Source organism: Falco cherrug, chromosome 3 (assembly GCF_023634085.1).
Source record: "Falco cherrug isolate bFalChe1 chromosome 3, bFalChe1.pri, whole genome shotgun sequence".
NCBI classification, from domain to species: domain Eukaryota; kingdom Metazoa; phylum Chordata; class Aves; order Falconiformes; family Falconidae; genus Falco; species Falco cherrug.
This window is the reverse complement of record NC_073699.1, coordinates 113264536-113283904: the sequence shown is the minus strand read 5'-3', so window position 1 is coordinate 113283904 and position 19369 is coordinate 113264536. Positions and strand designations below refer to the sequence as shown.

The 19369-nt window shown below is 46.8% G+C and overlaps 1 protein-coding gene across 2 annotated transcripts in view; it reads right to left on the bottom strand.

The window, feature by feature from the left end:
* The window catches only part of CASZ1 (castor zinc finger 1), a 208143-nt gene that overhangs the window by 166594 nt on the left and 22180 nt on the right, over positions 1–19369 (bottom strand). For both annotated transcript variants that reach the window (XM_027802274.2, XM_027802272.2), the window contains exon 2: positions 5216–5359. The gene's annotated coding sequence lies outside the window, so the exon portion shown is untranslated. The remainder of the gene's footprint in view (positions 1–5215; positions 5360–19369) is intronic.

Genomic DNA, 19369 nt, shown 5'->3' with positions numbered 1-19369 from the left:
TTTTTTATCAACAGATTTCTAAGAACTACATTTTGAACATGCATTTCCCTTGAACACTCATGTGCATACTTAGCACTGATTGCTCCAAGTGCTTTCCAACTGGTTTTCCTTAAGAAACTCCAGCAGGTCAGCGTCCCTGTTGGCTCTCGCTGGACAGCTGCCTGACAGACAGACAAGACAGTCCCACATACAGTGCCTGCCCGATTTGAAGATGTTCCTAAATGTTTAATGGAACCCTGTGAACTGACAGAGCACTATTAACCCCTTTTAGCTAGCTGTTTCGTCAGGGTGCCACAGAATGACTGCCTGCATCCCAGCTGAGAGAACTGCAGTTGGATCTACTAAGGACAGGAAGAAATACTGTCAGATGGTTAAAGGAATCAGGAGATCTGGCTTCTCCTCCCAACTCTGCTTCTGAGTCATTATTAGCATAAAATCAGGTTTGTTACATCAGTGAAGCTTGAGTAAATAAACCACGACTCATCATTGTGTTTTATTTTGCAATACCTCAGTGGGCTCCTCTCTACAAATAAACACTATTAATGCTCATTGCAACTGGAGTTATATGGGGAGGGAGAGTGATAAAAGCCCCTAAACCGGTCTAAAACCTTTATGGAGAGCATTAGGGCAAAATCACAGCTTTTTTGAGGATATTGACTTTTACAGGACAGGCACTTAAAAAAAGGGCAGCCCTTACCTGGGAAGACTAAAAGACAAATAAGTCAGGCCTGCAGGTCTGATGAGCTGATGGGTAAGAAAGATCCGGAAACATCCTGATCCTCTTCTGAGGAGCCAAGGCTGAAATCCTGACTCCACTGAGGTTTACAGCAAAACTTGTGCTTGCTTTAATAGTGCCAGGATTTAACCTCCATAAAGTTCAAGTGTAAAGACAGAAGTGTTAGGAAAGAGATAGCCACCTTCATCAGCAATGGCTCTAGGAGACAGAGAACACCATGAAGTCAGAAGAACTGAAGAAGGCAAGGAAAGCAAGGTCTGAACCCACAAAGGCCTGGCCCAGCCCCATCTCCTCCAGTACTGAAGGAACATCCTTTTTCCATGTGAGTTTTTGGGGCAGGCTGGTCTCCTGCGTGACAGTTACCCAGGCAACTGTCAGCCCTCACTTAAGCACCAGGCTTCTTTAGGGCTAAGCTGCTCCACATATCCATACTTGTGAACTCTGTGCTTGTACCTCACTGCACCACAAACTGTACTCAGACCTCCTTCAACACCTGGGAGGGATGCTGCTCAGATGCCATCCTCATTGCCAGAAAACCTCTTCAGCTTTTGCACCTCAGACAACTGTTCCCCCTCATGTGGACGACTGTAAGTGCAAAATCACTAGCGGATGGGCACAGCAGGGCTTCTGAAAGGGCTTTGGGCTGCACCTACCTTTAGTTGGAAATAAAATCATTCTGTGTCTCCCAAAAGCCTTGTAAGTGTCAGCTCCTTGAACTCTGGCATCAAGGCCCTTCCCTGAACCTCTGAGCCTTTTCAACCTGCTTAGATCCCATTGCTGGACTTGGCCTTCAATTAGGAGGCTATATTAGTGTCTGCTGTTACCCAAGTGAGCGGGAGATGCTAAGGACCTTAGTGGATCAGGCTTCAGTCCCATTCCCAGACCAGATATGGTAAGGACAGCTATAAGGCCTGCCAAGCACATGATCCTCTTTCCCCTCCTTTGACTTCCCCCCATTCAGCTTTCCACAGCCGCCAACCAAACATCTGATCGAAGGCCTGCGGGAGGGAGTCAGAACTGTCCAGTCTGGTTATGAGTGAAGGTCATTGATCTAGCACAGACCAGGGATGCGGAAAACAGGGGAGGGAGGAAAAAACCCTCAGAGAGAGAGAAGAGAGAGGCATGCAGAGACAGCACACAAGCGAGCGCAGGGGAAGGCAGCGGAAGTGGCTGAAACATGGTTTCACACTCTGAGACCCAAGGGCTGTTGTCAACCCGTCCTTCATGCTCACATCTTGTCACACTAGAGGTCAGGTCTCCCAAGCGTTCCTGGAGAGCTGAGCTAGCCCATATGGCAGGCAATATGTTAACAATATGGATCAGCTGCTCGTCAGGGCCTGAGCAGATGGATGTGACAACCCTGCTCTTATCCCAGACAGGCTTTTAACATCTTCCCTTCTCCTCAACTCAGCCATACCGGAAGAGCTCTACCCAGGAACCGCTGCCTCCAGCTTAGGTGGACCTCAGGGCCACAGGTCAGAACAGGCAGCATGGAAATGCCTGCCTTACTTTATCTGGATGGAAGCGGGCAGGGTAGAGCTCCATTCAGACCAGTGCAGGCAGGAACTGGGCCAAACTTCTATCCAGTGAGAGCGTGCTGTAAACGGAAAGACCTCGCTATAATCCAGATACATGCTATTAACTCCCAACCAGGGTGATACAGTAGATACTGTATTCAGATATATGTATATGGCATGTTACCACCAGATGCCACACGTTACAGTCTAGACTGAGTTTTGTAACTGCCTGGGAAAATTTTCTCTCACAGAACAAGTAATACATAAATAGATGTATATTTTAATGGGCAAGTTAAACTCCTCCTGGCAAAGGCAGGCAAGTTGATTTCATACACAGGCGGGTAAATTTCCACAATGATTTTGCAAGGCTGTTTCATATTCTCCAGCCCGGCTCAGGATCTGAGCCATCAGGGCTGGCTGGGCTGGGCCAGCTGCAGTTCTGTGGAAGGCAGAGTTCCCACCTCACTGCCTTAGCAGTTGTGCCTATACAGTGATCCCAAGGATCCTAGCAAAAATAATGCAGTCAGCCCAAATTAACCCCCAAATTTAGGTTTGCTTTAGGATTGAAGCAAGGGGAAATATTTTGTAAATTCAAACAGACAGCACAGGTATTTCTAATCCTTTTCCCACATTTTTTTTAAGCTTTTTTCCCTGCATAAAGGCTACCCTTTATCAACTGAACAAGAAAACTCCCTCCAACCCTTATAGCTCTAGGACTAAACAGCCAGCATGTGCTTATAAACAGAGAGTGAAAAAGCAATCACAGCCTACGGATGGGCTCTGGAGAACGTGCAAACAGCCTCTGTAGCCCAAAGTAAATTGAGCTTGTTTTGAAAGTAGAAGCCATACAAGTTGCTCCAGGGCTGAAGACTGGAACACAGGGATTTCTAGTCCAGAGCATGAGCGATCACAAAGCCACATGCCTGAAAGGCTAAATGCATCTCCTTCACTGAAGTGATACTTGTAGAACTAGGGGGACCTCAGAAAACAGCTAGCGTCAAGGGAAATATTTCTGTTGTTTCTAATGAGCTTCTGTCCCTCAGAAAACAGCCCCTGAAGGGCACTCAACTTTGTACAGGTAACGCACCCAGCAGGTACTAGGAGAAGGTAAACATCAAAAAGGATTACTGATCTGCAAGAACCTGAACCTTAAGGTTCATTTCAGCACTTCAGGAATTCCAGATTTATCAGTCTCCTCCTCTTGCCTTCTTGTCTCAGAGGTCCTGCTCATCCCAGGTCAATGTCAGATGGACATGCAGGTCTTTCAATATCAGGAGCTACACCAGCAGAAACCTGTGAGAGGGGTCACAGGAAAAGCTCCTTCTGATGGAAATCAGAACCCATGTAGCAGCTTCCTAAACAGTTTTTCCCCCCTGGGTGTTGGGCCTTTTTGGAGAGGCACATAAGGATGTTTGGTGGAAAATTCACCTGCTGCAGTCAAACCTGAGAATTTGTATCTTATTTTGTAAAACCTCAAGGCTCTTCATGTTCCACTACCTTATTCCCTGGGGCAGAGCTCTGATTTGGGAAGATCCCTCACCTCTGGAGACCTGGGAACACATGTGCCACTGCTCTAAAACAGGGGACACAGACACCAGAGAAGCTCATGCAGGGATAAAGGCCAGGGTTCCCTACATTAATAGTTCAAACCCAAGCTTTCCAAATAATGCATGCCAGACCCTGGAGGAGTTTCAGCACTAGGAAGGTGTGGGAAGGTACAGTTCACCCATATCCCATCCTGAAGCATACTGTATTTACTGGCAGGTTTACTGAAAGCACTCAGGTCTGTAGGCTCTGAACACGTGGCAATCACTAAGCCCTGCTGAGCCTTAGAGGATCACGGCTGTTGCTCTTTAAGGTAGGGCACTCAGAACATGAGTAAATTCCCCCGTGCCACATGCAGCCAGGGATGGACAAGGATAGCTGAAGCCCCAGACCAACACCTTAGCCCTGTGACTTTTCTCTCTTCCCTCTTGCTAAGCCAATACACTCCCTACACCCTGATCCTTCTAATTCAAGTCTCAGCTGTACCTGTGACTCACAACCTCTTTGGATACACTGCTTTGCCCAGCTATCATTTATGGCACAGCAGCAAAAGAGAGAAGAACATGGTGATAGAAAATCCCCACAGGCATTTCAGGTTGCTGATCTTCATTCAGGCATCATCATCATTTAATGGTGCCAATACAGTATGGAGATACCCCTGACAAAACCTCTAGCCCCTGCAGAGCAGACATAACATCACACAAACCCCAGACACAGCAAGGCTCCTTGGCCCCTTCTATCTGCAGCAGTATGGCAGTGCCACCAGGTACCTCCCAAATCCCCAAACAATTGAGAAGAAATACATTATCCCACTGTTCTTATCCTACACTTGCTTTCTTCTAGGCCAAGTTATGCCATACCTTTCTTTGTAGAGAAGCTGTGATGGGAGCCAAGCAGTGAAGAAAATAAAATGGCTTTTAGAAACACAGAGTCCCACCCCCTCACAACCTTTCTGAGTTTCCCACCTTGACCACAGACATCCTCAAACTCCTCCTCTTTTGTGAAATAAGTTGATCAGAAACTGTCCCACACAATACTTACCCAGGGGACTCCCATGCTAGCCTGTTCTGATATACTACTTAGCTAATTGTTAATATTGCACACCAGCTCATTAGGAAGAAGGAGGCTAACAGAGGGAGCTGTTTAAACCAGCCCTCTGCTGTGTCAGCTGGGTGCCTATGTCTGTGCAGAAACAGGCAGCAATGTCGTAAACCCAATCTTACTCGTAAGCCAGCCCAAGACAAACCAACAGCCCACCATGCATTTAGCACCCAAACCAATGGCTTTCAGCAGCTCTTCTAAAATTTATAGGCTAGAAACTTCCCAGGAACTGGAATGGAGGCTCTGAAGAGCCAAAATCACTCGCTCCAGTCCTACTTCAGAGCAGACGGTTTCATCACAGAACAAAAGCCAGTACCTTGCATTGAGAAGTCACAGACGTCAAGGTCCATTCCAGTGTACAAAGCCAGGAGAGAAGTCAGATTCTTTGTTTTGGAGGTGGTTGCAGATGAAGACTGTGTGAATCTGATGGCCTCCCTTCACTTGGTGAAGTCTCTTTGCCCTGAGGAGAGTTCCAAAAGGAAATGAATATTCCCTACTTAGCAGTACAAGAGCTCAGGTGAATCACAGGCACAAGCAATGACGCTGGCCTCAAATGCCACAGCCACCCACAGACCTCAGTCCTTGGTCACACACAGCAGTCCAGCTCCAGCAAAGCAAGGCATTTCACACCCTGACAAATACGTTGCATCCCGATCTTCTCTGCCATGTGTGGTGCTAGCAACTCAAAGGTCAGGGTACAAACCACCTGGGTGACCATCCGGTGGGCCACGCACTTCAACTTTCCCCAGAAAAAAATCCAGGTCAATCAGTTGCAGAAGCAGCCTACAGTACTAAGCCACTTAATGCAAAGAGCTTCCCCCCATAGCCAGCCGAGCATTTCTGCACACGTGAGGTGATGATGCTATCCCTCCTTTGTGGAGGAATCGTTCACTTGTGTTTGTCTTACAACCACCAGTAGAACACAGACTCTACCGTCAGTCTAGTGCACCCCCACATCAAATGCAGTTCCTCAGCCCCAAAGACGTTACAAATATAACCAGATGAAACAATGGAAGAATTATTATTTCCAGTTTAGTGAGGCACACAGTAATTAAGTGACTTGGCAAATCTGAGGCAGAACTGGGAACCAAAACTAAATCAAATTCTGGACCAAGAGCTGGACAACAAAGTCTCACTTCCCTTCCTGTGCTCCTTGGATGCATATTGCTACCTTTGCAACAGGTTTCATTCACCCTTCTCCCTGTTCTCCCTAGACAGTTAAGACAATTTCCTTCCATTTCCTGCATTGGAGGAAATGAATAAACCCGCAGAGTGAAAGAACAAGAACTTTTACCTTACAAAATTAAAAAATGTCCTAGCTCCAACATTTGACAGAAGCTCAGCAGCTTCAGACTTCTGTGAGGTGGGATTTGTAGACTGAAGGGTTTTGTTGGCGGTGGTTTTTTTAAATTTCCATCAGACAAAAATAAAAGAAGCAAAACAAAAGAGGGTTGTTGAGATCAATTTGTGATAGGTGCCGGGCCAAAGAAAATGGAGCCAAAGAAGCCAGAACCCTGCAACCAACAACCTTTGTGTCAATTTAAGCAAATATTGTGGCGTTTCCATGGCAATCCCTGTTTTGAATATCCACTACACTCACTTTTTAAAGGGCTTTTCCTGTTTGCATTTAAACTTCAAAACCTGTAAATATTTTCAGCCTTAACACATCCCAACCTCCCCCAGCCTCTGAAATGAGATACTATCAAAGCTCTGACATGAAGTCTTCAGTCTGCAGTACCCCAAAAGCTGTGAAAATTCACAGCAAAAGCAGGCTGGCAACCCACCATGGCTGGGGATAGCAGAGGCCCGGCTGGACTTTTGTCCTGCTTTCAGCACAGCGCCAGGCTCTTTACAGCAGTAGGTACAGGAGCCTCTTCCTTTATTTTTCAAAACTGATGAGTGAAACGAGTCCTTGCAAACACACAGCACCGATAGCATCAGCCCAAGGCAAGGCGCATGCAGCAGGTGTTTTGTAAGCCTCCCTCCATCCCACTCTGCCAGCTCAGGCCACCTCTGACCTGCTGCACCAGCCACAGTTTCTGCTCAGAGCCTCTTCCTGTGACCTGCTCCTGGCTGCTGCTCGCACAGCCCCAGCACTGCCCCCCAGCCTGACCTGTGCTTCGCTCCCTGCCCCTCTAACCTGAACTGAACTGAAGCTGTCAATCGCAATGATTTATGTTATGCTGTGTCATGTGCAAGTGGGAACGAAGAGTCAATTTTGTCCTCACTTGCAACCTGGGCTAGGGTGTATGTTCTCCAGCTTCCTCAGCAGCAGCTTGCAGGTACCTGCAGTATCACTCTGCCCCTGCTCCACCAATGCAGAGCCCAAGGGGAATGTCCTGGTGCAAGGAGCCCAGGTCAGGTGCTGGTATCAGCTGTCAGATCTGAGCACCAGAAGCCTGGCATTAACCTTCTCCCCAAAGCTGCCCCCGCATCTAATGCTGCTTTTTTGCATGCATGGAAGTGAATGAGAACACCTTCTGCTGAATTCAGACACATGCTGAGGGCTTTCACCTCCAAGCCCCCAATTTCTAAAGCTTCAACCTGCGCTGTTGGGAGTGCAGCCCCTCCCGGCAGCCATGGGAGTGCACTGGTTAATTCTGAGTTTCCTGGCTGTGATGGATTTGTGCCAGGCCTCAAATGTTAGCTTAGTGTAATTTTTGGGAAGTCAATTTCCTTTGGTTTTTTTTTCCTTGGTTGTTTGGTTTGGTTTTTTTTTGTTCAAGCTTTTTTCCTCTTTTCTTTTAAATGGAAAAGTAGGAGCATTTGAATGAGCGTCAGGACAGGGCCATCCATCCATGGGCTGCAGTTTCCCAAGAGCCTTTTACAGGCACCATGGTACGTGCACAGAACAACCATGGAAACAAACACCAAGTGACTTCAAAAGCCGTTATGCTGAATGCCCACAGAGGCAGCCTTGAGGGAGCGGTCCCGTCTCTCGCACAAACAGCGTCACTCCTTGGTCCTGACCACTTCTCCCACAATGCTGGGTGCTTCTGATAGCACCAGCAGATGATGCATGATACCTGCTGTCCTGGCCAGCTTCCAGCTCAGTAATTACATCCTACAGGAGTTTCAGCTGGATATTTTATCCCTGCTTCACTTCCGGCCCTGAGCTGCTGCACTGGGAGTTGCTACAACTCTGTCCAGATCCACCCCGGATGTGAGTGCGTGCCAGGGGCTGGAGGGAATTCTGTGCATCTCTGCAGGTCCCAAGAGCCTCGTGCTACAGCAAACAACCTCCTCTAGAAACCCACAACAACGTACCTTCTCACATACATCCCATAATACCCCCACTTAAGAATGAGGTGCAGAGCTGGGAAAATAAAATTGGCCTGCCCTACCAGGAACTAAAAATTTCTGGAGGCATGTGCTTAATACCGCCCAATGGAGCAGCCATGTGGGACAGGGACACGGGCTACTCTCCTTCCCTGAAGTGGAAACTCTCCTCGCACCATCTCATGGGCTCAGAGAAATTCAAACTTGCGGTAGTAGCGGTGTAAGGCTAAAGCCACAACCACTGGTCTGCCTCAGCCAGCGGCATCACATGCCACAAGGGATACTAGTGGTGTTGAACGTACAGGAAAAGATGGGTCGGGCTAAAAGCACCCACGAGAATAAGCCTAGCAGGGTTCATGGCAGACCAAATCAAAAGGTGAGGGTCCTTACTGTGTCTCCAACCCCTCTCACTACACTGCCACTAAAAAGCCATGAGCAGGAAACACTGGCAGGGCAACACTGGATGTTCTCACCAAACCCTGCCAACATGCATTTCAAAGGGCAGGCAAAGATGTGGGTCCCCCATCCTCCCGAGGGAACTGTGCTTTGGCATCTGCCAGAGCCACAATAATTCAGAGCCCTTCAAAGTTATCCAAGGTGTAAGTAAATGACCTGCTGACCCACTCTCCACTAAGGACAACTCAGGAGTCCTCATGCTTCTAAGTGGACTCTATCAAACCTCTGTTCCATGCCCTCTTTGTCTTCTTCTTTCGGAAGATTCTGGACCAGATCCTCACCTGGTGTAAAATCAGCATAGTTTCAGTGGTTCAGTGAAGTCATGCCAATTTAAACGAGTTGAGGATCCGGCCCTCCAAGTTACCGGAGTTGCCAGTTCTTCCTTTGGATAATCCTGAGGGTGATTTCACAGCAAGCAGCAGCACAGGCCCAGCCAGACTGGCAGGATCAGCTGTGCTTTTCTACCCCCCACGAGTAGGGCGGTCTGTGGCAGAGTCCCTACTGTGAGACCCTGCTGGAGCAACACTGGGCGTATTGTCATGTTTCTTACACTGAGTTTCCTTCTTTCTGTTCTTTAATGAGAGATAGACACAGCACAGAGCAAATTACTCTAGGCTTTGAATCCAGGTTTTCTAATTGCTTTTAGCAGGGGAGCTCTTGCCTTTCAGGGCACTGTGTCATATAGCACACCGAGAAACCAGGCTTGCCATCTACTTGGATGGGGTGCAGGAGCAGAACTGGTCACTTGTCCAGCAGCAAAGTCCAACCAGGTTAGGTCTTCACTTGCTACTGTGAAAACAGCATGTCTTTATGAGCAAACCAGATCTGGTCTGCCCCTCCCTCCACTCCCACCAGCCTCTACTCCAAGGAAGGTAAAGATCCCATCACCACTTGGCAGCTGCTGAGTGAGCAGCTACAAATCCATTCCTCGTCTCCAGTTCCACTATCATCCTGCCATCTATCTGCACCACGTCGTCTCGCTGTGAGGGAAGCAGGCAACACAGGCGCAGAGAATGTGGCACAGCTTCAGCAGGCACTGGGTGCACGAGAACTTTCTGTGCTCTGCCCTCACAAGTCCTTTGCTATCCCCCCAGAGCAATTTTCTAGGCAACAGTGCGGTTGCATTCCCTTCCCTATCTCCTAATAAATATCATGCTAAGCAAGATTAGTATCTTCTTCCCAGACCAAGCAGCATGACCCACTTTCTGAATCAGGGCAGATGCAATTGGGCCCTGGAGTCCTGGACCCCTCCCAAAGCAGAGAGATTTTGTAACAATTACAGCAAGAAGCAGAAGGAATAGAAAAGTAATAAGTGATCAAAGAGTGCAGTGGTGGAGCTGAAGCTGTGGGGTAATTACTACTCCTTGCCATCCTACGCTCTGGCATTTTCCTAGGACACTGAAGCAAGAGCCGCGTGCACATTCACACAATATCTCTCCTCCACTGCCCTACATTCCTCAAAAGTAACAGGTCCAATTTCAAATTGTGGCTAATGGCTCAGATGAGACAGCTGCTGCCCTCCCTGCACACCCACCCTGATTCTTCCCCTTCTCTTTCCCTCTCCCCACAGCAAAGCAGAAATATGGACTCCCTCAAACCCTAGCAGCGCACGTACCCCCCTCCAGCAGACATACACATACATACATGCCCCAATGACAGTCTTAAAGCTTTTAACAAGGCAGCTGTGCCCCTTGGTTCCCAGCACAGATATATGGCTCGTGTGCCAACTTCCAGCTGCCGTACAGATGCCTTACTGCCTCTGCCCCTCACCCCTGTAAGCCTCTCCCAACACAGAGCTTCAAGACCTGCTATTGGTAGTCAGGGAGGTTCGAGCTGTGGTCCTTTATAGGCGCAGTAAAACAAAAAACCCTGCAAAAGACTTGTGCTTTGGGCCAAACTCTGCCTGGCTTGCTAGCCATACAACAGAGAGAGGAGGTGGCTGGACCCTGATCCCAGCAGCACTACTCTCAGTTTTGCGATGCGCTATTTTTCCAAGGAACAGCTCTGTACTTCCCCAGATGTAGCTGGGATCAGACTATGACCCAATGGGCATGGAAAACAATTAAAAGGAGGTGGGGTGAATGTCTGTAGAGCTTTCACTGCTTGAACCCGCAAATAAAACTTCCCTCCCAGAGGAGTGCAAGCCTTGTGGCCAAAAGCATATAGAAATTCCCATACCAAAGAGGACAACGTGCCGTGATGTGCCTGTGCCCAAACTGGTTCCTGTACTGTGCTCAGCTCTGGGACACACAAACCCACCAGTCGCTGTGCCCAGCGGGTGCTGGGCAGCCCACCAAGGGGTCACTCATTCATCTCAGACACCTCCCCTGAGAAGCACAACAGGCAAACCGCCTGTGAGTCTAATAGCAGCACCCTGACAGTTCCAAATGAGATGACACCCCTGTGCCAGGGATGCACAGACAGTAAAAGCCAGCACTTGCTTCAGAACAAGTCTGACAGACGAGCGGCGGGCAGGGAAAGGAGCAGAGCTGCCATCGCTCACCCAGGAGCTCAGAGCTGGCACTGACTTTCAAACTCAAGACTTCTCCCCTGCTCACTGCCTGCCCACTGGAACAAACCACCATCAAGACAATAGCACAGAAATACACACTAATGGGTGCTTTGACCAGCACAAACAGTTGCCTTCATTGTCCGATATGGTGAGATGAGGCAAAAGAAACTTTTAAAGGATTTCCATGGCGATTTTTCCTCCTAGTTAAATAAAAGAATTTGAAAAAGAAAAATAAAACCCTTTCACCCAAACTTCAGAGATAAAAAAAGGGGGAAAAAATCTTCATCTTAATTCAAAATCCTATTTGATGTGTCGTGGCATGAAAATGTTTTTCACTGCATTTTTTCAGTGTGATCTCATGCACCCTGCAAAAGGGGTACGCCCAAAACACCAGGTATTTTATGGGACACAAACAGAGCGCAAACATACACAATTAAAAAAAAAATGGGATTGGTAAATATTTAAATTAATCAGAGCTGGCATCTGTGCAGCCTCCCCTCCCAGAGAGAGGGATGTTTGCAGCTTTGAAAAAATAGAAGTGAATAACATGACCTTTTCCTTCATGTTTGTTAGCTCACTGCAGTTTGGTGGGTTGGAGCAGCTCAGGCACCTCCCAAAACGAAGTCCAGCAAGTGCAGCCCAGGCTTCTCTCCTCTCCTCCCTGCCTGACACTGGGGGCTTGGGGCTAGCTCCAGAACTGGTGGGGACGGAGCTGGCTGGGGGAGTTGCTCCAACCTGTTTGCTGTCTCACTCCATAATGCACAGGTTTTGTTGTGTGGTTGTTGGTTTTTTTTTTTTTTTCTTTTCAGTTTAATTGTTGGAGGAGTTTATGAAGCTGTTTGCCAAAAAACAATCGACTCCAGGGAGCCAGCTTACACAAAAAGGGTGTGTCGCTCGAGTGAGGCCGTGGAGCCATGGAAACCACCACCTTTTACATTTGCCCAGGTGAAGCCAAAGCTTTGTGGATGGCTTGTGAAATCAGCAGAGATCTGCAAGGAAGTGAAACACATACATTCAAGTGTGCATTAAACACTGAGAAAGGTGGCCCCATCCACCAGCACCTAAGCAAGGGTGAATGTTCACACTTCAGTAATACTGGGGGTTTTATTTGAAATGTCACACAAACACCCCAGCGAATGCACGAGGTGTTTTGCACGCAGCCAAAGAGCTGGAGCACTTGTGCTCCTCCAGGTTGGCAGTGTGGGCAGTGGCACAGGCAGACAGTTCTGCCCCTGCAGCTCAGGCTCACACAGATGCGCAGCCTGGAAAAACTCCCTGCCACACAGCCCCATGACCAGACAAATGGGAATCTGCACACGTGTGAATAAAAGGCACCACCGCAACACATGCTAATGGCTTAAAAGCAGAGATCACGCCTTGGATGTTTGTTCTGACTGGCAGAAGGAAAGCTGGCAGTGGTGGCAGGCACGGGGATCAGTGTGGGGAGGAGTGCCTCCCCAGGTCAGTCTGAAGCAGTGGGGTGGGGGGACCGTGCCATGGCAGGACCCCATGTCCGGATGCAGGTATTTGGGGTGTGTGTGTTTGTGTGTTTTTGTCTTACAAGCTGGCATGTGAAGGCAGGTGGCTGGAGAGGGACCCTGGGTGCATTCTTCTCAATCTTGGAAAAGAAAACAGAGAATTCCTCAGAAGCACTGGCTGCTGGCCTGACTGACAGAAAACAACCCCAGAACAGAGCACAGAGAAGAGATTTTAAAGCCACCCAGATTCTGCGAGTGTCTGCTCCAGGACTCTCCTGCTACCACCAGGAAAGCAGCTCTTTTGAAAGAGGTAACATCCATTATTCCCCATTGTCAGCTGCTGAAAGCGTGCTGACATTTCAGGTTACAGGATTTCACCCACTGGTGGAATACAGTCAGAGAAGCGAGCAGAGGATAAAGCCTTACCAGGCCATCTCCTGCAGATGAGCACAGAGCATTATGTGGTATAGAGTACAAACCTGGAAAAGCTGAACAGGCACAGAGTCCCTAAGAACAAAGTTTCAGGATCATCCCCAAAACCAGAGCTAGCTAGAGCCAGCAGGAAGCCAGATCTCTCTTCCTCTGGTTTGACTTCAGTCTGCCACATTAACAGTGGGATGATTCGATCCTGGCACATCTCTTACCTGGAGTCAAAGGTCCCTGACCACAAACCACATCAAGAATCGGCTCCTGTACTCAATGAATCCTGGAGAGAGGAGCACAGACCCCTCAAGGAAGGAGAGATGAGGGCAGCGATGTTTCTCTTGGCGCAGGGAAGGAGGGAAACCTTTGAAAGCCCATCACTACTTTTATGATTCTTTTATGATTCACTGTTGGCTTCCACACATACATTTATACCGGATCTGAATTTGTCTCCAAATGCAGTGACCTGGCCTTCTCCCATTCACAGCCCCTTGTTTTCCCCTTTTGCTAGAAAATCCCAAGGTAGGTGCCAGCCAGACACCCGCTGAGTGCTGTTTAACTGGAAGGTCCTCAGGGCCACCTCCCAGCAAAGGCAGAGCATGTGGCATCAGGCAGGACTCGGGAACGGCACCCAGGTGTTCCAGCCACCGCCTCCATGTCTGGGCTGTCCCCAGGCATAGCTGACGGCCACTGCAGAGCCTGCTGCACCCCAAGGGCAACTGACAGAGACAAGGGGAGCTCCCTGGACAGGCTCTCCCTGGAGAGGGACCATAGGAAGGGCCCAGCAGGCCCACAACGCAAGTGCCGGTAAAGCTTGGTGAGTCAGCCTTTCTGGCATCGACCTCCCAAACTCATTCAAATATTTCCCTTTTTTTTTTTAATTTAATGTTGCCTATAATTCATCTGTCCCAAAAGATAATCAATAGAGGCCGTAATGAAAATTTGAGCCATATTTTATGATCCACTGCAGGAGAAAGGGCCACATCAGCAGGACTAGCCTTGGCTTCCAACATCATTTCTGTGTGCGTTCGCCTGTTTGCTGGCCAGATTCCCCCACCCACCCGCCCAACAGGCACTCCAGGAGAAACTCCTGCCCTCCCCTCCTACTTCAAACAGCAGCTGCTCAAGCCACAGTTGAAGATGTACATATGAGGAACAGGGAAGTTCCTACAGAGTGCAAAGGCCCCTGACCCAGCAGCCTTGGGGAACCTCCTGAGCATCCCTCAACTCCTCAGCTCTGAAACGAGTCCTATGGCCCTCAACCAGACCCTGGAGAGAATACAATGATCATGTTGCAGGATCTGAAGAGTTATTTCTACTCTTCACAGTAAGTCCCCAATCCTTGGCACTGCCTCTCAGTCAAGCTGGGCTTCACGCTCCTCCCAAACATCAGCCAAGAGTGAGGGCAGTCATTCATGGGGGAAATAATGGAGGGATTCCCCCAGGAACAGCGTGAGTCTAGAGCCTGCCATGCTGCACTGCAGCCTTTCAGGGCTCTGACCATTGACAGTAAAGACCAAACTAGCACTTTGGGGCTCCCAGGTTCATGAGCAGCAACACAGTTACGTACAGGAGGTCACGGTGGGCTCAGTATTCTCCATTTCCAAACACTGAATATTAGCAGCCATATGAGCAAACTCCATAGCTCCACTCAGACTCCAGCGAAACACTCATCTCTTCTCCCTCCCGTGCATCAGGGACTGTCAAAGTGGGTCTCAGTATTAGCCCTATGGCTACATTTGAGCTTTTGAATGGTTTGAAAACAGGAATATGGAACCCCAATTTTATTCAGCACCACTGGAAAAACAGGGGGGGGAAAAGGTGCCAGGAGCCTAAAGCACATTCTCACTTGCAGCTTATCCATGTCCAGTCACTAGGACCATGCTATTCTACATCTAGACCAAGGGGAATGTCAGGCAATCCTACCTACCTCTCTTTATTCCTTTTAGGCATAAACATTACAACTGCTCCCCAATCCATCCATTTTACTACAGTACATATTAATTTAGGAGCTGTGCTGACCTTACCTCCCCAGGTGGGCAGTGGCAAGGAGGAGCAAGCACATCTCAGTGCCAGCCTCCACATGCTGCTGTGTGTTTTTCAGTCCACATTATAAATCCCACAACACTTTCAAGCATCTTCATCTATTCTCCCAGCACATACCTAGCAGGTTTGTTGTTTTCGCACACACACAGAGATGCAGCCAGGGCTGAAATGAAGGCAAAAGCCTCAGTCCTGTTCCCGGAACCCTTTTCCACCTTGGCTTCCCAGCAGCGGGTCCCCTGTCCTCCCTCTGAAGGCTGGAGCATATTTCATTGCCTGAAGCTGCCACGTCCGCAGGGAGCCGGAGGTAACAAAACCGTCTTTGATTTGGCCAAGGGAAAAATATCAGAAGTGAAAGGCCAGAGTGAGGAATTTATAACAGCAGCTAAGGCAGCAAAAATACAAGCACCTGACCAGAACCTGCCCTCCTGCTCAGCATGTCATGTTGTTCAGCTTCCCATGTGTCTTGGAGGAGCAGGATGTTGCAGAGAGCACAGCCAGAAACCACCAATTTTCTACACACACGAGCGTACTGACACCCTCACGAGACCCCTGCTAAACAGCACTCAGCCCTGAGGCATAAGCTGGAAAGCCAAGAAGCCTCTGTTCACCAAGAGGTGCAGGTGGTGATCACATATTATCTTACTGTTGCCTTTCCTTTACAAAACTGATTTAGCAGCATTGTGCAGATATACTGGTGATACTCTACCTCCCAAGGCAGAAAATGCTCTCCTGTCCTGGACTGGCAGCCTAAATCCCTGTAACCAGTTGTCAGCAAAAGCAATAGCCAAGTATTTCCACCTTTCCTTTCTCTTGGAAACTTAGAAATCTACCATCCTTTTCTAAAAAATACAACACAATGTTCAAATTAATTGTTGCTTCCAATACATAAAGAAGTTGATGGATTTGCAAGATATGTGACAGAAGGACTGTGAATCCAGAGGACGTGGGTGAGCAGTTTTGTGCTTTAAACTTACACAGGAAAAGGGACTGAAATCCCAAGCAGAACTGGGAAAGCACTGCAGTCTCTGAAGCCCTGTGTCAGCACCACATACAGGCATCCTTCTTTTTTAATCCAGCTGCCAACAAAGTAGGTCTTGTACTTATACAGATACCTGCCTATGAGAAACTTACAGAAAAGCATGCAGGGATGTAACATGGCTGTTGGCAGCCACTGCTAACTTGCCCCAGATTTGAACTGGTGACCCTTACTAATATCATCCAGTCCCTTGATATCCTCAGGGAGCAATCAGCACGTTTTATTAACCCAGCCAATTTTAGAAGTGCATACGCAGTATTCTAGTTACTTGTTACAATTATGCATTATAGGTCCATTTCATACATATGCTTATGCTGAAGTGATGTGCAGTACTTTAAGACCGTTATTATGCCATCAGACCAGCTGCATGAGGATCACGGGGCTGAACAAGACCTGGTTTTCTCAGAGCACAGAGCATACCCAGTGTCTACAGGCATCACTTGCAGCAGAAATATTCTAACCTAATGTAAAGCCTCAGAGATCCCCACAACCAAATCCATTTTTTAAAATGACACGTTTCCACCTATTGGTCCCTGGAGTGAACTAATTGCTTTTACTAGTTTAAAAAGCCAGAGTTATTTCACTGAAAAAAAAGAGCAAATGCGTGGGAACTCAGAGACATCCTCAGAGTTCTGACATAAAATCACCATATGCAGGTATATTTGCTGCTCAGTCAAACTTCCAGCTTACCTGCATGACATGTCACAGGGGAATTCTTCACACTGAAGGTGAGAAAACAAGGAGTTAAAGTAACCTGACCAAACTCAAATTAGTCAGAGCTAGAAGATAAGATTTCTGTCTGTGCTCTAACCACTAGGTTACCTCCTTCTTTGCTAAATAAACTTCTCAGGGAGACTGCTATTTCCACTTAAAGACTGGTATTTTGGTTTGTAATTTTTTTTAATTGCTTTTCTTTTAAAAAATGACACCCTACAACAAGGAAGCTGCTCAGCAGGGCATCAGTCCAGGACCATGCTTAGGTTACTATCCGGTTCAGAGAAAGACTCACTAGAACGATGGCCAGCAAGAACAGAAACATTTTCTACATCCTGAAATAGCAAGACAGTCTGAGTCTACCACCCCTGCAAACACATCCCCGCAAGTTCAGATGCCCTGTGAACAAAACTGCCCAAAGTCCAGTTCTAGACCTACCTGATCTGGTGTATGGGCTGGATAGTAATTTACAGTCCAGAACAAACTATTTACAGACAATACAAATGTACAAATTATGCATAGTAATAAAATCTGAAAAAATCCCACATGAAAATAAAATCAGAGGGACAAACTTTTCAGAGACGATAACTAGAGAAAAAAAGTGTATGCCTCTTCAGAAACCTGTACTTACCTGTATCAGGAAGCAACCATACATTCTGGGTGCATAAGCACATCCTGGGACATGCTCATCACATAGTTCTTGTGAAAACTAGTCCTCACCGCTGAGCAGAAACCCAACGGGAAGCAAGAAATCCCTACTTCTTTTTAGGTAAAAGCAGTTCAGACCCACCATTTGCTGCGAAATTTTTATGTGAGATTCCTTTACCCAGCTCTGAGTGAATTGCTTTTTACTCGATGAAGCTCAGCTCTCTTTCAAAGGAACCACAGCTGAAGGTGACCATGGCTAATTTTTTTATAATTTTATGAACATGTTAACGTTAATTCACAAATGTTCTGCAGAGTGTATTTCCTTATATTTCGTTTTTCCTACTTGATTAACAGTATTTCAAAGATATGGATTTTTAAAAATGTGCATAAGAAGCTACCTCATGCAAACATGTACTGGTTTAACGCAGGGCTACCTCTCTTATTTTTATTTGGATTTTGTAGAAATTTGTTACTAATTAATTTTAACTGAGCCAAAATAATTGTTTCCATGCAGGCTATCAGTTTAACTACCATATCTCAAGTTAAACAAGTATAAATGTTTTATAGATAAAAGGCTTTAGATTATATAATACAAACACATCTTCTACCTTAATTTTCAGCACTTACACTCCAGATGTCCTTTGGGAACTGATGTGTTTGACAGTGGGGAAAAAAAGTCAGTTTCACGTGTGCACTCGGAGGTCTCTTTGCTGTCATGCTTACAACGCAGATGAAGTTTGGAAAACTTGCTTAAAATAAGTGCCTTCTCTCCCAGTTCATTGTTTAATGGACGTTTTCCTTCCCAGATTTTTATTTATCAAGTTCTTTTTTTGTTTTCCAAAACCTAGGCTTTATGGAGGAAACATTTTGTCCTCCAATCATCATCTCCAGGCAAAGGAAAGCTGCTTAAGATGTTACCTGCTTATTGCACACACAAACCTCTACATGGAGATTCTTAATCTTCACCCACCCAAGATTAAGACAACGCAAATTATGAAATCGATACCAATACAGACAGCAACATCTATTACAGGTTCAATGTTTTTGTTACATTTTTTCTGAACTACTAAAGCAGTATGATTTTAACATGATTGTTGTTGTTTATGCAATACAAATTCTCTGTTGTTTGATGCTGTGAGTACTTATGCAAATGTCCTATTTTCCTTATAGAAACCCTTCCTTTGACACCTCATGTGAGTAAAGAAAACATTTGAGTGTTTGCAAGATGAGGATCCATTTATATTTAAGGCTCCATTACTGATCAGTAGGCAAAGTGTGTCCTTAAGGTGGATATAAATTACAGTTATACTAATTTTAAGGCCTTTAGTCTCTGTCCTAGTGATGTACCAGAAGAGCTTTCAAATAAAGGAGATTCTTCTCTCACAGCAGTTTCAGTTCTTTTCTTTCATTAATCAAAACCTATCCTCTCTCTATATATATACCTTTTCTCTATATATGCATGTCTGAATACCTCTCTGAGGTTAAACACTCCTGCACCTAAGATTCAAACATAACAAATCAAAAATCATTTTGCAAGCAACTACAACAGGCATTTCCAGAAGTTACATCACATAACAAGTCATGCAATTAAACTTTAATGAAAAAATAAAAACAAAAACACCAAGCAGCCCTGGTGCTTGCTTTGTCTTTCAATCTATCATAAAAAAAGCAGGACATTGAAATGGAAGAACCTCTGACTAAAGCTGTGCCGTAAACAATTTTTTCCTAATGAATTCCACCTCTTTACTCCACTGAATCAGCAGAGCCGGATGGAATTTCTCTCCCCTCTTCCTTCTCTCTGTATAAAAGGATGTACTGCTGATAAAACTAGTAACCCATGAAGATCACTTCCCCGAGGTGAGATGCCTCCTGGCAGCA